The following is a 7,859-nucleotide window of genomic DNA, read 5'->3' on the forward strand; positions in this document are numbered from 1 at the left end:
CAGGATACAGCCGAGGTTTTCAACCTATTCCCGTGGGTTCAGAGTCACAAGGGGTGGGAGGGCCTGGGAAGCCTTAGGTTTAAGAAAATCCCTCTGGGAAGTGCTGCTGGCTTAGAAGGTTTGGGGACCATTGGCCTGGGTCACAAGGTGACAGCACCAGTAGCAACATCATGGTGACACTGTCCTCACCACCACACCGTCCCCCTTACTGTGACATGACCTCCTCCTCCTCCTCACCATGACTGACGCTCACTGAGTACTTATTACACATCTGCATTATTCTACATGCCATCAGTCAGTCAGTCACTCAACCAACACTGGTGAAGGTCATGGCATGCTAGGAACTAGCGAGCTCTTGCTCTTGGAGCTGCCACATGATGGACAGGCGTGCAAAACATGTGGTTGGTGGTGAGGACTATGGAGAGGAGCAAGGCGGGTACAGATGAGGAAACTGAGGCACAGACAGGCTAAGCTGACTAGCCGGAAGGTACAAAGAGAGAAAGGGGTACAACTGGGGTGCAAATTCAGATCTGCCTGATTCCAGAATGATTTCCTTTCCTCTTCTGCCAGCCAACACCCATACCAGGGAGCTCTCTGTCTGCCGGTGGGTTCAGGTCATTGCTGCCCTTTCTTCAGATTGTCCACGAGGCCCCGTTGTGGGGGGGGGGGGGCGACCGCAGAGTTACAGAATCAGTTCCGCAGAGAGATAAACGAAAGTTTTCGCAAAGTGAGGGCAACCTGTTAGTGAGAGAAAGAGAGCGGTCTTTGCTGCCACCTGGTGGTCATATGGTGGAACTGCACCAGAGGCCGACCCTGTTCTCAAATGCGTCCAAAGACGTTCCTTTTCAGCCCTCTCGGTGTCCAGCAACGGGTCTGACACTGCAGGGCAGGGGATCTCAGCTGAGGCGATTCCCCATCCCCTCCATACCTGGGACATTGGCGATGTCTAGAGACATTTTTGGTCGAGGTGAGGTCTCCTTGCACCCAGAGGGCAGAGGCCAGAGCTGCTGCTAAACGCCCTTCTGTACATAGGACAGCTCCCAAGATGGGGAATTACCTAGTCCCACGTGTGAATCGTGCTGAGCTCATGAAACCCTGCTAGGGGCACAAAAATGAATTGTCATAAAAGAGAGCACTTGTGTATTTAAGGAACTAACCATATAGTTGAAAATAATCTCATTCATTTCATAAACACTTATCAAACTCCTATGATGTGTCAAGAACTGTTCTAAGTTCTGGGGACACGTTAGTGCAGAAGGCTGACAAAATCCCTGCCCTTACTAGTTTACATGGAAACAGATCACACACTCGTGAACCAATGATACCTATGAGAAATTCAGGGAGTATTAGGGTTATGAAGAAAACAAAACATGAGTTGGAGGGTGGCCAGGAGAGATGTTACTCCAGGAAGGATAGTCAGCAAGGGCCTCCTGGAGGAGGAGGCATTGTGCTGAAGGTCTCTTGGAGGAGGTAGTATGTGTTGATCCTAAGTGAGGAACCTGCCACATGGGGAAACAGCAGGCCAAGCAGGAGATAGTAAGTGCAAAGGCCCTGAGGTGGAAACAAGTTCATGTGTTTGAAGGGAAGAAAGAAGGAGAGGGGAAGGAGTGTGGTAGCAGGTGATTAGAGATAGGAGGTGGGTAGGCGGAGAGGATGACAGAGAGAGGAGGTAGCTGGGTTACCTGGGCTCCATGACGAGGCAGTGGTGGGGTTTGGGATTCTGTGCTATTCTGTCCTACTCTATTCCATTCTGATTCTATTTTGAGGACGAGGAGACATCTCTAGGTGAGGGGATGCATAGGCCCTGTGTGGTTTTCCACCCCACCTTCATATTAACATCATCCAGGGACTCAAAAAAGCCAAACTTCTCACATTTGGGCTTCAGACTTCTAACACTAGGGAGCCCCGGGTCTTGCGGACCAATCATCTTTGGCCCCATTTTGCCGATGAAGAGCCTGAGGAGCATCGAAGGACTTGCTGGGTGGGGGGAGGGGCAGGGTGGGTGGCAGGGCCAGGGCTGAGACCCTGCTCCAGCGCCCTCACCCCCCTCCTCCCTCTGTCCCTCTGACATGGAGCCGCTCCCCCTTCTCCAGAGTCAATGCCCTGAATTTCATTTATAGTAAAAAAAAAAGGTGGGGGGGAGCGATCCGTGGTCTTTGCTTTCCCCCCCAAGTGAATGTCCACCTGTCATTTTCCCAGCACATGACACCCAGCAGCTGGGCCACTGGTATTAGGCCCCCGTGAAGGTTGGATGCAGACTCAGCACCTGTGCGTCGGCCCGACAGCAGCCCGGGCTTTGTGGAACGTTTATAGGTCAGGTGCCCTCTGGAGCACATGAAGAATGGGAGCCAAGGGGAGCGGGAGAGATGGACACACGCGCATACAGGGAGACCCGGAGGAACGCGTGAGCACAGTAGAAGAGACAGAGACAGAGAGAGGGGTGTGGGGAAGGCAGAGGAGGAGGGGCGAGCTGGCACAGGGAGGAGACGAAGAGGAGGAGAGCAGTGTGGACAGGCAGCGGCAGGACAGAAGGGCAGAAGGAGGTGCAGGAAGGAGGAAGGAGAGGGACGGGGCCCCAGGGAGACCCACGCAGAGAAGGGAGAGGAGGGAGACGCAAACAGACAGCGAGAAACCAGAGGTGGAGACAGATCAGGCGTGGAAGACCCCTCGGAGCCAGAGAAGTGGTCCATGTGGACCCTTTGGGGGGGCCGCAGATGCTGCCCAGGATGACCCTTCTGGGCACCATGTGGGACAGGGGGAGCGGGGTCCCTCAGGACAGGGGATGGGCCGGGAAGGGGCGTCCCCTGGTGGGTGACAGCAGCCCTGAGGCAGCCGTGGGCCTTTCCAGGAACAGTATATCCCACCCAATAGGTGGGACATACTTATCCTAAACAATTATGTACTGCTTCTCTGATATTCAAATTTAAATGGGCATCCTGGATTTTAATTCACTAAATCTGGCAACCATACCCCTCCTTTCTGGCACTAGTGTTCTCCCAGGTACTCGCGCTGTGCAGCCTCCTTGCTGTTCCTTGAACAGGTTGGGCATTTACTGTTCCCTGCCTGGAAGTAACAAGACCTTCCCCGCCTCCCTAAAACCACAACCTTCACCAGACTCCCCGATTCCCCCTCCCTCCGTGCTTTCTTTTCTTTTTTTTTTTTAAGATTTTATTTATTTATTTGACAGAGAAAAATCACAAGTAGTCGGAGAGGCAGGCAGAGAGAGAGAGAGAGGGAAGCAGGCTCCCTACTGAGCAGAGAGTCCGATGTGGGACTCGATCCTAGGACCCCGAGATCATGACCTGAGCCGAAGGCAGCGGCTTAACCCACTGAGCCACCCAGGCGCCCCCTCCGTGCTTTCTTGACCTTAGCACTCACTGCTCTGTGATACGCCCTGGGTGATATGCACTTTGCTTCTTGTCTGTTTCCCTCCCGGATTCTGTGCTCCGTGTTAACCCGGAGCGCTGTCTCTCCTGTCCCTTGCTGGTCCTTGCGACGGCATCTGGCACATATGATAACTACCTGTTGGATAAATGTGTAAACCCCAGATTCTATCCAGTCTCTTCTCTGAGCAAATTTCCCAGCCAGCCCACACCCTGGGGGCATTGGTCAGCTCCATGCTCTGTCGAAAATGCCAAGTATCGGGATTTGGGGGGTGGTGTGGGGCGTCTTTGTTTCTGTCTTTGGTGTTTGTTTTGTTTTGCTATCTGGTGAAGTCACATGCATTCATTCAATTCCATAGGAATTTATTAAGAGCCAATTATGTGCCAGACAATGACGTGTACAGGGACAAAGGAAGCAAACACCCCTGGGACCCCAGTCCAGAACAGTCTTCATGTGATGTAGGTGCGCGCTGATTATTTGAGAGAGGTCCGGAGGGAGGAAGGACAGGAGGCAGGCAGGCACAGAAGGAGGGATCACATTAAACCTGAAATGGATACTTGTAATGAACACGGACTGTATCCAGTTCCGTCTTTTTTTTTTTCTTTAAAGATTTTATTTATTTATTTGACAGACAGAGATCACAAGTAGGCAGAGAGGCAGGCAGAGAGAGAGAGAGAGAGAGAGAGAGAGGAGGAAGCAGCCTCCCCGCTGAGCAGAGAGCCGGACGAGGGACTCGATCCCGGGACCCCGAGATCATGACCTGAGCCGAAGGCAGCGGCTTAACCCACTGAGCCACCCAGGCGCCCTCCAGTTCCGTCTTTAACTAATTTATTTTTAAAGTCTATTTATTTAAGTAATCTCTACACCGAATTCACGACCTCAAGATTGAGAGCTGCACACCCTACAGACTAAGCCAGACAGGTGCCCCTGCAAATCAGTCTCTTAAAGGAGTGGGGGGGGGGGGTGGCATGATTCCCACTGGTGGGGAAGTGGATGGGGACCCTGTTGGACCCAGCCAGGATTCCCAGGTGCAGGTATCAAAGACAGATTTCGGTTGATGTCAGCACAAAAGGAGAAAAAAGGATGTTGGTTGCTCTTAAAGTGTCTGTGAGCGTTGGGAAGTAGGTCTGGGGTTATGCAGCAGAGGGAGGGCCCAGGTCCTGCTGTCAAAGGGATCTGCAGAGGGTACCGGCACTCAGCGCCACGGCTGGTGGTGGGGACTGGGTCTTCTTGCCGACCCCAGCCCTGAACCTTGTTCTACTTGCTGTCGTGGGTGTCCTGGTCTCCAGCCATGCCTCACCAAATCATGGCGTAGTGGATCTGCTGGGCTGAGTTTAGCTGTGCGCTCACCCCCGCACCTGCCAGGGAAGCTGGGAAATTGAGGATCTAGATTTTGAGTCTCTCTGATAGGATGAGGTGCTCCCTCCTCCATGAATCCTAGGATGGGCATCCCCTGGCCTAGGCAAGGGGGCCGATTCTGGGCAGCTGAAGGGAATGACAAGGGCCCAAACATTGCTCCCCTTGTCCTTGCAAAGCCCGTCCCAGACCTCAAGTAACCCCCGCTATGTAGCGGAGCTTGGTGGTGACTCCCTGGTGGCCGTGGAGAGAAAGATCCAGAGACGAGCTTGCATGCGGGGATCGATGGAGGGCTAAATGAATTACTCTTTAAAAATTAAAAAAAAAAAAAGTGATTTTTGTGATGTTTCTCAGGGTGGAGAGGAGGTAGGCCATAGAAACCAAACCAGTGAGAACCTTTGTAAAACTTAGGGACATTGCTTCCCAGTAGGGATGCTGATGTCACCCACAAACCTGTTTGGCCCCCAACATCAGAGCCTCCTGGGGGTGCATTCTCTTTCCTTGCAGAAATGAAGAGAAGATGGGTTTTTCTCCAGGCAGGGTCAGAGGGCTGGGGCAGAGAGAAAGAGCCGGTGTGTGCGGAGTCCCTGGCAGGAGGCGAGTCCCCAGCGTGGAGGTGACGGGGAGGGAAGCCCTGGGTGTGCCTGTGCCAGGCAGGACCTGGGGGGGAGGGTGCGTGAGGCCATGTCTGGAAGGGAGGGAATGTTGGAGGAAGGAGACAGTCCCAGAGTTCTATTTCGGGGGAATGGCAGCCCCTGTCCGGCTTTTCTCATCACCCTCTCCTATATGTAGCAGCCCTAGCCGAGGGGATGAGAAAGAAACCAGATTTGGTTTGAGTGTCTGCGGCTGGGGGGGGAAGGAAGCAGGTGGGGCTTGGGGACAGGCAGTCTGGGGCCGGCAGGGGACCTGTGCTTGGGGAGGATCCCTCCCTCTGAGCCTCCATGTCCCACCGACCCAGGCAGCGTGTGCTTGTCACGGGGCTGACGGAGGGCAAGGGAAGAGTCCACTCAGCCTCTACGTGATGTTCCTTCTCCCACGTCAGATGTCCCCGACTGTCTCCAGGAGGCGCCTCCCTGTGCCCAGTCACTGGCATCTGCTCTGGCCTTTCCTGACGCACCCCCTCCCCGGGGACATGGATTAGAGTGAGTCACCCCACATGGCATGCAACCCTTTCTTCCCTGGGCTCCAGAACACTCTAGGGTTTCTGAAGCAAGCAGCAGGCTCTCATTGGACGCCTGTGACCACCCTGCAGGGACATGGCGTCCACCATTGTCCCCACTGAGGGACGGAGGAGCTGCTGGAGCTCAGCGGGGCCAGGACGTATCCAGAATCACGGGCCAGATCATCCCTTGAAATCAGGCCACGCGAGTCTGCCTACCCGCCTCCCAGCCCCCACCCCGTGGCGCCTGACAGCGGTCCTGGTGCGGGCGCCGCTGGGCCTGGGAACGCCTGGTTCTGCACTCACGCGGTGGGTTCATCAGTGAGTGTGCATGCAAGCCAGTATTGCAGCCGCCAGGCGTGGGGGCTTTTCCCTGCGAGGACGACTCCCGGACTCTGCCAGAATGTCGGCCTTTGTTCCAGATTCATTTCTACTCCCTCAATTAGGAATGCTTAATTTAATGGAGTGCTCAGAGCCCCTGAGGAGGAACCACCATCTGACGACTAATAAAATATGCATGCACTGAGAGAGCGCGGGCTCCTGTCTCCTTCCGCCCTGCTCCTTTGTGGGGCTGGCTGCCCCTCCCCAGCACCACCCCCCTCACCCCGGGCTCTTGGGTCCTTGCTTGGAAGCAGCAGACTCAGGGACCCTGGTGGGGGTGGGTGGCGAGCTGTTGGGTCCCCCGGAATTCCTTGAGCCAGACCTGGGTTTTTCTCCTCGCCTGGGACTTGATGCCCATTCTGCACCATGGAACCAGGTCTGGTCAGACTTGGCTGGGATCGTACCGCATCTGACCTTCACCTTTAACCACTGACGCCCCAGAGGTGATGTATACACTCAGGGTGCCATCGTCACCTCCCTCAAAAGGGGACTGCTGTGAGTCCAAGCGTATACTCCAAAAGACACGACAAAGGTATAATTCTAGTACCTGCAAGTGTGACCTTATTTGGAAAAAAGATCTTTGCGGACAGTGATTTGTTCATCGAAGACAGGTCACGTTGGATGAGGGCGGGCCCTAAGCCCAGGGACTGGCGTCTTTACATAAGAAGGACACATGAAGACCCCGAGATTAACAGAAGAGGCCAGCTGATGGCTACAAGCAGAGACCCGAGGGAGACAGCCACGGACCACAGAACACCTGGAGCCCCCAGAAACTAGAAGAAGCAAGCAGGCGCCTCCCCTAGAGTCTTCCAAGGGAGCATGGCCCTTCGAGACTGGGAGAGGGTGAACTTCTGCAGTTCTAAGTTGCCCACATTGTAGCAATTCTTGGCGGTGGTCATGGGAGAGTCCTACAGGGAGATTAACAGGGTTGTTGGAGAGATCAGAATAATGACAGTCACACCGCCTGCCAAAGATCCTTCCTTCTTAGGTCTCGGCGAGGCAGGCGCTGCTGTGCTCTCTTCCGCAGTGAGGACACGGAGGCTTCGGGAGGAAAATAGTGCCCTGAGCACAGCCGCTGCTTCAGGTGGGTCTGGGATAAGGCTGGCCAGCACCCTGTGTCTCTCCACCACTGTACCTGCCTGTCTCCCTCGTGGCAGCACTCCAAATGTAGTAGCTAGAGCCGGCCGTGCTCAGTTAATAGATGGATCTCTCTACCTACCTGTATATAAAATGTATTATTTTCCTTGTCAGTGGTAATATGGGTTCATTGTAGAAGATCCGTCTCATTGTTCTACCACTCAGGGATGGCCCCTGCTAATACTTTGGTGCATCACCCCCTCACCCCCGGTCTTTATATCTGCTTAGCTAGGGTTGATAAAGACACACACACAAATAGGTAACGAACTACGCATTTTCCCGTAATTCTTCTGCCTGTTCTCCTTCCGTCCTCAGGCACATCTTTAAATTTCACTGAAGAATCCGTGTGTATAAGGCCACCATCAGCCTATGTGACACCAGCTCATATGGTACCTTTGTGTAAATTAGCATAAGGTGCCCCCTCCAGGTAGGGGCACATGGT

Source organism: Mustela erminea, chromosome 20, assembly GCF_009829155.1.
Source record: "Mustela erminea isolate mMusErm1 chromosome 20, mMusErm1.Pri, whole genome shotgun sequence".
Taxonomy (NCBI): domain Eukaryota; kingdom Metazoa; phylum Chordata; class Mammalia; order Carnivora; family Mustelidae; genus Mustela; species Mustela erminea.